The following is a 12,620-nucleotide window of genomic DNA, read 5'->3' on the forward strand; positions in this document are numbered from 1 at the left end:
GTCGCGTAAGTAACGGCAAATGGATGCTCGGTTATGAATGAGTAAGGGAAGTGGGAATTAGCAGGTAGAAACGTATTGAAATTATTATTTTTGAAATTTTATTTTTTTTGAAACTTTATTATATATTTTTAAAATTTTTTTATTATTGAAGATCTTGTAAAATCATTTCCATGGATGCAACTCACGCTAATTATTAGAAATAGTCAAATCGTTACTTCTGTAATTAATGGGACTAGAATATTACAGGGTGATTCAAAATTCCTGCACCACTCATGCAAGCCACACACTTCTTGCTCCTTCTCACGATGGTCTTTACAATGTTGAAGGTCCCCAAAAGTCGCTTCTCACAAAATTTCAAGTCCCTACCTCAATTTGTACAAAATTTCCAGGAGTGATATCCGGTGCATGTAGTGCGGAACTTTTGAATCACCCTGTGTGAGACAGTATGATTTTCTAACTCAAGACCACAGGACTGTCTCTCTGGATTTTTTGGCGGAAGAGAATTAATCGTATTTAAGTCGCTCAAATTACTAATTTGACATATAAAATAGAAGTAGAATTAACTTTAAGAGAGAAAAGATTATGCTATAGAAACAGTAAAATGACTAGTTTCAGGTTAGACCCATTTAGTCACGGGACGGATAAGAAAGTGCGGTCGCGAACATCCCCTCTCTCGCTAACCTGCCTATAGTTTCAAACGGGCCACTTGTTGCATCATGCATTGATGCACCGATGATACCACGCACTTGTTGGGGTTACCTGTATATCCATATTCAAAGTTTAAAAAAGGGGGTTGGTGTCTCGATTGCAACGTATCGAAATCTCCGATCGTATTTTATCTTTTAAAAGAAAAATTAACCAAAAGAAGATATGACACATACTTCTGTGAATATTTTTTGATGGATCAAGAAAAAATGTGCAGAATATTTTGAGAGCTATTTGTGGTCAGTTTTTCACTACAAAAAAAAAGCAATGAGCAGAGGTTTGCAACTTCGAGCGTTTTCCAACTTTAGCCGCCGATAATTTACTTATTGATGCGTAGGATTGAATGCGTGGGTTGATTTTTCGTTTAAAATATGAAATATAGTTGACAATTTGCTAAGTTGGAGTTATTGGACTATTAAAGTTTGCATTTTTTACTAATCAATGTGAGGAAAGACCAAGAGCTAATTAGTGCTTTAGCTCATTCTATGCATGCGCTAAATAAGTAGAAATGTGAGAAACATAAAAACAATAACCGGTGAAAGCTCCTGTGCAGTATCTGAAAAGCAAGGAGAATCGACGCTCCGTTTTTAGAGTGTAAGAACAAACGTCTAAAATTTTACGATTATTTTCTAAATTCATCATTAACTCTTTCTTGACGCACTGCAAAGCGAAGTAAAACTGGTAGAATAGAGTTCGTCTCACTCTTGGCGAGAGGTGAATGCAAATTCATATTAAAAAAAGAAGAAAATGGAGATAGATAGAGAAAAAAAAAACCAAAAATTGTCTTTACCTTTCCAATGCGAATAAGAGCCATTTGAGGAAAGCATAATTCATAAGCATCTATAGGTACATACAGTAAGGAGTAGGTACCACAAGCGGAAAAGTTAAGTGGTGATTTTTTACTTTGAAAGTTTTTGCCGAGAGGCGAAAAATTTACATTGACGGTTGCGATGCTTTGACTTTGACTCAGAATACTGAAGCAATAAAATGAGACTTAAAATTCAATTCTATATTCGCAAAGTATATGGCGAGACTAATTTTTTGAGAAATGGACGGATTTTATCAAATAGCAATCAAGTCACATCAAAATCGAACCGAGAAAAAGAAGCCCGGCGTTGTATTCCTCCATCAGACGCAATGCTATTGACTTTAACGCTTATTTTCACATTCAAAAGATATTTTTTCTCGATTTTTAATTTTTGACGGGAGAAAATGCGCGAAAATTTAAGCATGTTTCAAACTTATTTTCTCCCTTAATTTGCCTTGGTTCGTTTGCTATTAGTTCTATCCCATGTTTTACAATCGAAAGTATCTCGATTTGTTTTAAAGCAAATTTCCACCAACTCTCGCATCCGTAATTTCCTTAAGTCAATCCACCAACGCCAATCGCGGAAAAGAAGTGTATGAAGAACAAGTGTAGAAAAAAGCTTACCCGAACTTGGTTTTCCGGAGAAATGAAACCGACGCGAAAAACGAAGCCAGGAGAACGAAAGCACCGCGCACTGTCAACTCATAAAAATCACTGAGAAACCACCGTCTAGGGTGAAAGATTAGGTTCGCGGTTGATCAGAACGAAACCATGGTGAAGTGGTTAATGTCGGAGGGTTTAAATTTAAAGAAGCGGCAAAATTTCGGGACGCGCGTGGGTAGAGAAGCCCCAAACGGCGGCGGAGGAGCTGGGCGTGCAAACAAAACAAACCACTGATTGATGCGAACTGATGGCTGGAACGATGCAAGCGGCCCAAGACGCGTCCACCGCGCACCGTCCGTCAGGTTGCATGCACTGTTGCCGACACAGTTGCTCATAGGAGTGGATATAATAGATTGCCGAGTTACCGAAGAAAGCAGTAACTGCGGAAATTAACCTCTCAGAAAATGGACTTTGTAGCGGGGAGCGGAAAATGTTATCGAATGAAATCTCGGTTCTTCGTAAAGGCGTGGGTAGCCATAGATCAACTGCGTTTTCTGATTATGAATTGGATTACATTTTGCAATAGGGAACCACTATCTCTGGCTCTCCCATAAAGCACATATCTGCATAGGAAAACCAATGGCATGTATGTTGTTTCTAAAATGGGCCAGAAATAGTGGTTCCTTATTGCAAAATGTAATCCAATATAGAGGAAGCAGGCGTCATGGAGGGGAACGGGCAGACGGGGCTCCTCTGGGCGGTTTTTTTAAATTCTAGATACTCTAAGGGTCTCTGGAGTCTAAAAGACAAATTTAGGGAGGCTCTTGGGGGCCCATGGGACCTTTAAATTTTAAAATTTAGGACCCTAAATGACGAAACCTCCGAGCGCTAATTCGGCCTTAAGGAGAAGGAAAGTCACGAACGTTACTATTTCGCCTTCAGTTTTTGAGGTAGGCCAGAAGACATTCTCTCGGCGACGGGTATGTTTTGCTTATCTCGAATACTTATTTATGTATCACTATGAAGTTTATTCTCGTATTCAAAATATATTTTTCTCTCGACTAAGAATTTTTGATGAGAGAGAATATGCCTAATTAATCTCATAACTGCTCCCCCTTTATTTTTCCTCAAATAAGACTTTGTTTCTTCGTATTGCTTCGGTTCCAATAATAGCTGATTGGAGCTGATATCAATGAGACTGTTGATTAGGTACTCCACTCATTTGAGTACCAATTTTGGTGCACACGGTTTTAGTCGGATTTATTTGCGCCAAGTTGAACTCTGTACAAGTGAATTAAATTAAAACGAACCGTGTGCGTATAAGTTTTGCGTACTTTATAGTTCCTTTTATTAACGTTCTATCGAGAAGAAAGGGTTTCGATAATGGTCGTTTCTAGGTTCACCCTGAATTTCCTCAACTCTACGATTTTTTGTTCATTAAAGGTCTGTATTTTACAGAATAAACCATGAAGGTCTCTTTTCAGGTCTACTGCTGGCCTGTACATGGGTTTAAAGGCCGATTTTAGCGAAAAATTCGGGTTTTGCGTGTTTGCAGTCGAATGCCGCAAAAACAGCAAGTTCACCAAAATCGGCCTATCATGTTTAGGCCAGTTCTGAATCTGAAAAGCAGCCGAAAATGACCAAGTCATGATGGAATCCGTGTGATCTATAGACCTTTCATGATGAAAACATCGTAGAGTTGCGGAAATTTAGCTAGGGTCGGCCAGAAAACAACCCTCATTGATGCCTCCTCTTTCGCAACATCCAATGATTATAGGGCGTTTTTCCCTATCACGATTTTAAAGCTCTTCGTAGTTTTTAAAAGTGATGAGAGAAATGAAAGAATCCTCAATTCTCTCGTATACCCGCTCTGTTCTCCCACCGAGAGAAAATAACAGACACACTGCAAAATAGTTGACCATTTGACCGAGTTGACTTATACTTGAGAGCATCAGACATCTGTGTGCTGGCTTGTGGACGCATAATCTATGTTTAAGCCTTAAACCGGTTAAACGAATGATTTTTTTTTTTCATTTACTCAACCGCTAGTACGCACACATAGATTATCACACTTACAGAGTTTTTTTTTCGACACGTTTCTCAATTTTTGCTGCTATAGACACCGGATGACCTCTTTTCCCCAAAAATAAAAGTTTTCATAAAAAATACGCTGCTTTTAATGAAATTCATAGAACAAATGTTTTAAAAAAGTGACGTATCAGTGATTTTAACAGAGCTTGTACCGAAGTAAACCTCGTAGAATAATTGACCTAAAAACAAAATTTTAAGCATCGCATCAGTTTAATCGTTCGATGAACCACAGGAATCGCACCACATCATGTAAATATTAAATTACCTATCTCGAAATCAGGAATTTTTATCACGCTGTTTGGCAATTCGACAATTGAACCAGTGAGAACGAGAACACACCAACTCGGAAGAATGAAAATTATCAAGACACACACAAAACTGCTCAGTAGGTGAAGAAGTTAGTTTAAGAAAAATTTTTTTGCTGCCGAAAGACAAGTACTTATGGACATTTTAAATGTCCAAGTTGGAACAGATGCGCTAACTGCAATGACCTTTAAGTACATTAACTGACTTTAATGGAAATTGAGCGTTTTCGAGTTACCGAGTTGGTGTGTTTTCGCTCTCACTGATTCAATCGACCACTCGCTTTTTTAGATCAAGGGCTTTAGTTTATCTTTAATTAATTATCAAATGGTCTAATTTAATTCATTACTACTTACATGGTTTAAAGTAACTAGTAAACTAATCTTTTATTGATTATTCAATGACAATTTTCATACGTAGTAGTAATAGTATAATCAATCGTACCAAAAGTTCGAAATCCGAGCGAAGAGTAGGAGCCTGAGTATTCGGAACCATTCAATCACCGATGGCTTCAATTTGAATCTCTTCCGTTAGATAATAAAAAAAAATCGATAGATCGAAAATTCGCAACGGAGCCGCGAGATCCGCCGACGAGATTACCACGCTCGTGGGAGAAATCGCGGAGGATTCCGGTAGCGGAAATCGGACTTCGCGTCGGGCCGCGATCCCGCGGCGCGGCGGCCAAATCTAGCAACACCGGTTGCAGCGCGCCGCCCGTGCAGGGGCGGGGAAGCGAGGGAGATGCATCTCGCTACTAGGGAAACCGGCGCGGCGCGGTGCGGTGCGGCGTCGGGGGACTGCAAAACGGCAAGTCCCCACAGAAAGACGGGGCCCCGGCCCCCGGCCGGGGGCGGGGGGCGGGGGGGGGGGGGGCTCGGTGGGCCGGTGGGCCCCAGCGACGGAACAAGTAGTCGCAGAGTCGCACTCCACCGCACCGCGCTGCACACCGCCAATTTTGATACGTAACATTTGTAAAATTGCTCGTGGCTCGGCGGGGGACGTTGCCACGTGAGCGCCCGGGCCCCTTCTAGCCGTGACAGGTAAGAGGAGTCGCAAGACGGCGCTGGCTCCGGAGAGGGGAGCTAGGTGTCTAAGCGCCCCGGGTGCACGGGCACACGGGTGCCGCTGACCCGGTGGAGGGGGCACCAGCAGAGACAGAATCATCGTCATCCAGCAAAAGTGATTTATCTACAGCCGTGGATTCAGAGAAGACCGTGTTTGCACGCTTTGGTGATTCAGAGAGGATGTGCGTGTGCTGCTGCACTAGAAGAGCGAATTTCATTTTGAGACTCGGAACTACTTTCGTGTCTGTCCCTCGTAGGTATTGGCGGAAATAGGAGGTCAGGGCGCCAGGGGTACGACCCTGGAAATGTGAGAAATTTTCCTAAATAAGTTTATATTTCGGAGTTCAAGTGTGTCAAGGCTCAAGTGTGTGTTTCGTCTCGGATTTTGGAATTTGACCAATTTTTCGACGAGGACGGATCAAAATTGCTCCTGAGACGACTCTATTTTTTTACAATTTTCATAGGAGAATTCTCCTAGCTTTACGAGATGGTTCGGAGACCCCCTCCCCTCCGTGTAAAGCTAGGAGAACTCTCCGAACACTCCTTTGAAGCTAGGAGAGTCCCGCAGACTCCAATTAGTTAAGCGTTTTAAGTTCCTGTTTACGCCCCTTCTAGCAGCTGCCATTTTATTCGAGTTCGGAACTTCCGATTTGGTGACTGGCGATTCGCAACATCGGTGCGTGATTTTGGCACCACCTCGCCAGGTGATCTTAAAAAAGGCTCGATCTGTCTGATCGATCGTGGTCTGATAGCATGAATCTGTTGGCAAGGGTGCTGATAAGTGCCATAAGTGATAATGATTAGTAAGACACAACCCGGAGAAACTTCCCGAGGAGGTTCGGAACTTTAAGCAAAATTCGCTTAACGTTGGCGGTGTAACGTCGATCGCTATGCCGTGAGTGCATGGATTTTGCTGTCCCAATGCGACGGAAGCGAACACCGGCAAAGCAGCGCTATTTATCGTCTCGCGGATAAAAGAAGCCCGAGCGCCTTCAATTAATGCAACGCAAACCGTACATCCATAGAGTACGAATAGTTGTATTCAAGCGTTATGGAATACAGGGATACAGATTTCAACTAAAAACTCGAGGTTCCTTTCCATTGATCTTTATTTCATCTTTTAATGTAGGGTTTCCGAGGCGTTCATACGTCACCAATCAGAGGTAACTCGTCTATACTACGAGTTTTCAAAAAGCGTGTATTTCACGAAAAGCTGCACTCTGGGTGTATACCTACAAGGCGCTTCAGATCACTCATTTTGTACATGGACTATTTTGCTGAGTGATAATCAGAGACATAAATTCTCACATAGATTCCTTCCGCTGAAGTCAATCCTAAAGTGTCTATTGACCTCTGATACGGGGTGCTTGGCATTTTTCAATTCTTCCGCGAAAGGCGTTATCTCGCTTTTTCCAAGATCTTGCGCCATTATTGTGGCAATAAGAGCAGGAGTCAAATGTGGTGGTGTCCAAAGTACAATCCTCTGATTCGAATGCCGCGCTTGATCGGGTTGATTCCTTGATTTCTCTTGGAAATGTCGCTTCATCTCTGAGATCCAGGGATGTGAAGTTTATAGTAATTCAACTTTTTGTAGCATATCACAGATTTTCGCAACTTTTCAAGTGATAAATGGAATTCACGTTAAAGTGTCGGTGCTAAATAAGCTCAAGAGTCGATTTTACGTCCTGGAGTCCTGGTAAAAATTGGCAGTAGAATCTGTGTCCCAAAACACCATAGACCTACGGCCGGCTGTAAGATTTCCAATAGCTTCTATAGCCGGCTGCACAATTTCTTATAGCCTTTTATAGCCGATGGCGATTAAGCAACTCACAGCCAGGCGATAAAGTGTATGCTAAACGTCACTAATTACGGATGCTAGGACTTAGCGAGTTTTTGGACCACTGCTCTCTTTCTGGGCCGTAGCATCTTGATTTATTTTGCGAGGAAAGCTCCGTACTTTTGATTGATGCCTGCCATTCCTAATATATTAGAGCGCCTTCAGTTTCGTATGATACTGTGCAATACCTCTGGTGGTGAAATAGTTGCTTCAAGCACCGTGGCACGCTGCGGTGCGGCAGGCGGGCAGCAAGCGCGAAGCGCGCATTGGCGCCTACAAACCTAACAGGGATACTTCACGCGTTGCGCAATGCGTGAAGTATCACTGTTAAGTTTGTAGGCGCCAGTGCGTCGCCGCTCCGCTTTGTGTTATTAGGCTCTAACATTTGATGTGGCGGAGTCAGCGTTATTCAACTCATGATTTTGCAATGTTTGCACATCCTGTATCCTCGTTTTAATTGATGAAAAAAAATATGTATTAAAGGAAAATATAACGTGTGTTTTGTAAATATTAAGGTGGTTCCGTATCAAACTTAATGATTTCCAAAGCACACGAATTTCTACACAATTTCTTAAAGCCTTTTATAATCGATGGCGAAAAAGCAACAGCCAGGCGATAAAGTGTAAAGCGCGGCGATAGAGACTATAGCCCGGCTGCATAATTTTTTATCGCTTCGTATAGCCCGGCCGTATGATTTTCTCCGCATTCTGCATCCAGCTATACAGGGTTATCCAAAAGTCACTGACCACCCCTGTAACTTTTTTCCAAATTGAGATAGAAGTTTGAAACTTTGGGAATGTTCCTCGGTCTAAAGTAGCAACTTTTTGGTCCCCCCAAAATTTTGGGGGGCGGCCCCCCCTAAGGGGGGCGGGGGCTAACTTTTTTTTTCAAATGGCAACCCCCCCCTTTGTGATACCTCATTCGAAAGATAATAAAAAAAGAAAATTTTTGGCGCAAACCGCAGGTCAAAATGTTGATTTTTGACAAAATGGCGGCCGGTCAAAGTTCAAAATGGCGGAAATTTGGCATCTCCGTTTTTTATCGACGGATTGGTCTGAAACTCAGAATCTTAGGGTTTTTTGGGACGAGAAAAACGATTCTGGCATCGGTTTTCCAGAAAAGTCAGTCCTTTTCAAAATGGCGGCGGTCAAAATGGCGGCCTAGAGCGAGAAGTGGATATTTAGGCTGCTTATCGTTGGATTTGCATGAAACTTGGTATCCGGGGGTATTTCGGCACGAGAAGAACGAATCTTTCATTGGATATCTGAAATTCCGAAGAATTTCAAAATGGCGGCTAAAAAGTGGCGAGAAATCAGTTTTACGGCTGTTTACCGATGTATTTGCATGAAATGCGATATCGATTATTTAGTATTTCAAGAATTAATGAAAGATTTCTTTTTATCCAGCCAAAAACCACCAGGATATCGAATTTCATGCAAATCCATTGGTAAACAGCCGTAAAACTGATTTATCGCCACTTTTTAGCCGCCATTTTGAAATTCTTCGGAATTTCAGATATCCAATGAAAGATTCGTTCTTCTCGTGCCGAAATACCCCCGGATACCAAGTTTCATGCAAATCCAACGATAAGCAGCCTAAATATCCACTTCTCGCTCTAGGCCGCCATTTTGACCGCCGCCATTTTGAAAAGGACTGACTTTTCTGGAAAACCGATGCTAGAATCGTTTTTCTCGTCCCAAAAAACCCTAAGATTCTGAGTTTCAGACCAATCCGTCGATAAAAAACGGAGATGCCAAATTTCCGCCATTTTGAACTTTGACCGGCCGCCATTTTGTCAAAAATCAACATTTTGACCTGCGGTTTGCGCCAAAAATTTTCTTTTTTTATTATCTTTCGAATGAGGTATCACAAAAGGGGGGTTGCCATTTGAAAAAAAAAAGTTAGCCCCCGCCCCCCTTAGGGGGGGCCGCCCCCCAAAATTTTGGGGGGACCAAAAAGTTGCTACTTTAGACCGAGGAACATTCCCAAAGTTTCAAACTTCTATCTCAATTTGGAAAAAAGTTACAGGGGTGGTCAGTGACTTTTGGATAACCCTGTATAAATTTCTGTAGCCTTTTTTAGCCGGCTATAAGAAATCCTATGGTATTTTGAAACGCAGCTCTTATCGCCAATTTTTACCAGGGAGTCTAGATTCTGGTCTAAACTACGAAGAAAACCCTGCGCTACTGCGCGATTTTTCTAACCTCGGGTATGAGCGCTGATTTAAAACGATATAGAGCAAATGATCGCAGATTTTTGTCTGATTTGACTTCTCGTGACGCAGATGTGAGGTTACAAGGTAATTAGTACGTCGAAATGGGCTGATCACTTTTGATGCTCCATTTACCTTCAAAAATATTTGTCAATTTTCACCGGCGGCAGCCCACCAGTATACGCCCAGATTTGACTTTTTGCCGCCCTGAGGCGACTAAAATTTCTCCGGCCCGAGGCAACAAAAGATTTGCCACCTCGAAGTAGATGCATTTTTTCCTCATCGGTTATGATACTGGTGGAGAAAATTACGTATTAATGCGGCTTCGCAAATTTTTTTCAAAAAATGATGTCCCTTAAGAGCAAGTTTGACCTGTTCTACATCAAATCTTACCTCCAAAGCTTTTACGTTAACAATATATCCAACGCTCTGAAGGCAGTCTTTTGCGCACTTCCCTCCAAAATTTGCCGCTCAAAGCAATCGTCTCAGTTGCCTCCCTGTGAATCCGCAAAATTTTCAAAAACTGCAGTCATTGTAGAGCAGAAGTTAGGCCTTTTTTTCGTCATATCCTACCTACGTTGCTGTCACTTGTATTTAAAAGAAATATAACTCTCTAAAATAACACTTTTCTTTACCACACTTCCCTCCAAAATTCGTCGCTCAAGGCAACTACCTCGGCTGTCCCTCCGTAAATCCAGGGACGCTCGCTAGCAAATCAAAATTTGACTGATCAAAACTGATGCAATACGGTAATTAGGCGTGAGGCAACTATCTAGACTTCCCTGTAGCTCTAATTGCATAGATGTGACCGTTTACAGGAGTTAGGAACTCAAGCTTTGGTCGCGCAATCAATGTTTTCCCCGATATCTAAAGGTCAGCCAGTCAGTTTAAACCGGTAATGCTACCAGTCCATCGATATTTAACGGCACGCTAAAAAATGACGGAAATAGACTGATGCGGCGTCATTTCTAGTTTATTTTAACACCGCGACCTTGTGATATTGACGAAAATATTGAGAGTTTTAGTCCTTGGAAACAAAATTTTCAGTAGAAAAACATATTTTTCTGGTTGGGGTCAAAATGTCGAATTTTGATGGAAAACTCTCTTTTAGACCCTAAGAATAAGTTGCGATCAGTTAATTTTATTTATTTGACAAATTGATGAGGCAAAAATGGATAGTGATTTCAAAAATTTTTTTTTATCATGATTGGTAAAAGCGCTCCTCCCTAAGGCTAATGTAGGCCTTTTCCGCGAAATATTATTTTCTGAAAATTTTTATCAAATAGATAGGACACACATTACTGCACTGCCCTATTCTATGTCAAATTATCCCAAGAAGAGTGTTTGTTTGTTTTTTGTTTTTTGTTTTTTTTTTCTATTGCACTTTCATTGCGATCTCCTCTATTGCACTAAATTCACGTTTGCAACAATCACAGCGTCCAGATAACACCGGATAAACTTAAACGAATAGGGTCACGCCACTCCGAATCGATTATTTTCGCACTCAAAAATTGAATTATCGCAGGTGAATTTCATCACTGTTCGCATCAAAGGTATGTGCGGATATGCCGTGCCTCCAGGTGGCCTGGGCAAGTTAGCGAAATAACTGGCAGAGATTTTGAGAGGAGCAAACTATTCGCAAGGTTAAAAGAGACCTTATCAACAGGTTGACGATCATTGCCTAATTAATTAATCGATAAGATCAAATTACCAATCAACTATCTTTGTGTTACTGACACAATATTCAAATTAGAGAGAAACTGATAGAGGCATCGAAGATGCTTGAAAAAGTTGACCCCCTAAGAGCCTCTTTGCTTCAGTCTCAAAAAGCAAGGACTAAAAATAAAATCGTTACCAAGGAAATTTGACAGGGTGGATGACAAAGCGTTATAACTAGGTACACATACACATATAAGTTTGGAAGCACACATTGCTCATTCACTCAAATTTTTACATTTTTTGGACAAAACATTTTTTTGTTTAAAATATTTATAGTATGTACATAATATTTTATTTTCGTGGTCGTCAAAAATTTCTCAAAAAATCAACGTATTTTGACACAGGTCATGGAGAGCAGTTCGAAATGCATTAGAAATAAACCGATGAACGTAAGCTCACCATAGGTAAAGGTTTTTTCCTGTCATTCCCTCCGCCATGTAATAACGTATCATTAGGTGCAAAATGAATCATATATTGGTTCGTGGTTTAAAGCAATGCACTCTTTAGGACATTTTTATTATCCTCTCTATATTTATCGAAAGGTAAACGCAAAGGTTCAGGCTATGCTGCACCCGAAACGCGTCCGCAGTTGCCCCCCTGAATGGTCGGGACTAGTGTTGCACCAAATAGCATGTTGAGGTTAAATTATGCTTAAATGAGCTTTTTCCCCTGTGACGAGATTTTCAGTTGTTTGAAACTCTGATGCACGTTGGCAAAATTACCAACTTTCCGGTTTCGTTCTTTCGTTCAAAATGAAAAAAAAAAATTACACATTTTAAATGAAAGAAAAATCAAAATGACCTAACGGTCCAACCGCACGACCAAGCCAGGATTTGATAAAAATATACTTCGTTGGTCGAAAATTGTGATACGGATTTTTTACCAGCCAAACCTCATTTTGACCAGAATCCGGGTTTTAACTGCATCATGCGATCATCTCATTGACGTCAAAGGCTCCTGATGTTTGGCGTTCGTCCATGGAACTTTGCAGGTCGCAAGATTGATTGTGCAGATCAGACTGCCCTGACGATCACGCCATGATCTCATTCCGAAGACAGAAAATTCCTATTCAAGCTTAAATACTCTTAGATAAATAATTAAATGAATAAAGAAACAAAAAAATAAATTCGCTATTACGTGTATGCATTTCTACGTACCAACCACACTCCGTCCTAGCTTTCTTAACTTCTGTGTGGGGGAAACCCCTATTAAGAAAATAATCCTCACCTTTTCCTCATGAAGGCTTTCAGATAGATAAAAGTTTATTTACTCAACGCG

General features: G+C 41.2%; 1 protein-coding gene across 1 annotated transcript in view; it reads right to left on the reverse strand.

Annotated features, from left to right (window-relative positions):
* Window positions 1-2,489, reverse strand: part of LOC109031543 (probable peptidoglycan muropeptide transporter SLC46) — a 58,323-nt gene extending 55,834 nt beyond the window's left edge. Inside the window, exon 1 of the mRNA XM_019043109.2 lies at window positions 2,138-2,489. The gene's annotated coding sequence lies outside the window, so the exon portion shown is untranslated. The remainder of the gene's footprint in view (window positions 1-2,137) is intronic.
* Window positions 2,490-12,620: the final 10,131 nt, after the last annotated feature.

Source organism: Bemisia tabaci, chromosome 4, assembly GCF_918797505.1.
Source record: "Bemisia tabaci chromosome 4, PGI_BMITA_v3".
Taxonomy (NCBI): domain Eukaryota; kingdom Metazoa; phylum Arthropoda; class Insecta; order Hemiptera; family Aleyrodidae; genus Bemisia; species Bemisia tabaci.